Source organism: Chrysochloris asiatica, unplaced genomic scaffold (assembly GCF_000296735.1).
Source record: "Chrysochloris asiatica unplaced genomic scaffold, ChrAsi1.0 scaffold00121, whole genome shotgun sequence".
Lineage (NCBI taxonomy): Eukaryota > Metazoa > Chordata > Mammalia > Afrosoricida > Chrysochloridae > Chrysochloris > Chrysochloris asiatica.
The window spans coordinates 5186768-5188648 of record NW_006408639.1 but is presented as its reverse complement, the minus strand read 5'-3'; the positions used below and the strand labels follow the sequence as shown (position 1 = coordinate 5188648).

The 1881-nt window shown below is 43.8% G+C and overlaps 1 pseudogene; it reads left to right on the top strand.

Moving 5' to 3' along the window:
- The first annotated feature begins 907 nt into the window (after window positions 1-907).
- On the top strand, window positions 908-1454 carry LOC102839973 (annotated as a pseudogene).
- Window positions 1455-1881: the final 427 nt, after the last annotated feature.

The window sequence follows — 1881 nt, the reverse complement described above, 5'->3', positions numbered from 1 at the left end:
ACAAGAATAAACGAGTTGTTCACTAGGAAGCCATCAAGGCACGCAATCAAGTTCCTTCAGGACAAACTCCCCTCTAAGACTGAAACTCAAAGGGAACACATGAGCAGGCATGTAAGCTTGCTTGCTGATGACCATGTTGGTCTATTGGTGAGTGGAAGAGTGGGAAAGGCAGCAATGAAGAAATGGGCTGAGTTCAATTACGTTCCATAGACACCCATTGACCTGGAGATGAGAGAGAGAAGGGGGGGGGGGCTGGTTGGTCCAAAGTGTGGTCAGACCTGGGGACACCTGAGCCCATGGACAAGGATATCGCCACAGAGGGTTAGAGCAGAAAGTGAAGAATCCATTTGATATGCAGTGAGGGGAAACGCACAAGAGTATCCAAATTTGCAGTTAGTATTCATTTGACCTAGCCTCAAAGGCTTGATTATCAGAACTCAACTAGAGGAATATTTAAAAAAACAAAAAACAATTTATGATGAAGGAAAAGAGGGTAAATTTCTACAATTTGATGAACTTGACCTATACTCATGGAAGTAGTAGCTCTAAATACCAACAGAAAGAGAAGGAGTCTTCACATCAAGTATCAATGCTATCCCCTCTGCACACAGGGTAGGTTGTTGTTGTTGCTAAGTGCCGTCGAGTCGGTTTTGACCCGAAGCGACCCTGAACAGGGTTTCCGAGGCTGTAAATCTTTACTGGAGCAGAATGCCTCATCTTTCTCCCGCATAGCAGCTGGTAGTTTCGAACTGCTGACCTTACGGTTCGCAGCCCAATTCTTACCACTACGCTAGCAATTTAGACACTGGCTACATAAAATGAGGGGGTATAAAGACACAAAGTGACTAGTTTACAAATTTTCAAAAGGGAGTTTAGTATAAGAGTGTGTGGGGGGCGGGTCGAAGCCATGGTGGTGGCAAATTCAAGCCCTGTCAACCCGTGGTGTTCTTCGATATCAGCATTGGCGGCCAGGAAGTTGGCCGCATGAAGATCGAGCTCTTTGTAGATGTTGTGTCTAAAACAGCCAGAACTTTAGGCAGTTCTGCACAGGAGAATTCAGAAAAGATGGGGTTCCAATAGGATACAAAGGAAGCACCTTCCACAGGGTCATAAAGGACTTCATGATCCAGGGTGGGGATTTTGTTAATGGAGATGGTACTGGAGTTGCCAGTATTTACCGAGGACCATTTGCAGATGAAAAGTTTAAGCTCAGGCACTCAGCTCCAGGCTTGCTTTCCATGGCAAAAAGTGGTCCCAGTGCAAATGGCTGCCAGTTCTTCATCACCTGTTCTAACTGTGATTGGCTGGATGGGAAGCATATGGTGTTTGGAAAAATCATTGATGGACTTCTAGTGATGAGAAAAATTGAGAATGTTCCCACAGGCCCCAACAATAAGCCCAAGCTTTCTGTGATGATCTCACAGTGTGGGAGATGTAGCCCACACCAAGACTGAATCCGGCCTCTCTTCTCTGGGTAAAGTCATGGGTTTGCCTTCTGCTGCTTTAAGCTTCATTTGACCAAGAGATCTTAGAAGTATCACAAACGGAGGACACAAGATTTGCTGTGTTTCAGTTTTACTGTAAATAAACTTTGGGTTTTTTGTTTGTTTGTTTTTTAAAAAGAGTGTATGAGGAAAGATAGAGTTCCCACAGAATAGTGTTCATCTTGTCTAGATGGGTCTGGTAAAAAGATATGAGGCTAAGATTCAATAGTGAGTAATTGTTATCCTGACTAATTACCACTGTCACAATTGTAAAGGTAGAAGTTTTGTAACAAAAACAGGAGTATAGTTAATCTTATAGTCCAGAAACAAAGGACCCTAGGACCATCAATGGAGAAGAGCACAAGCAGAACGTGAAACCTTATCCAGAGAAGGAGCA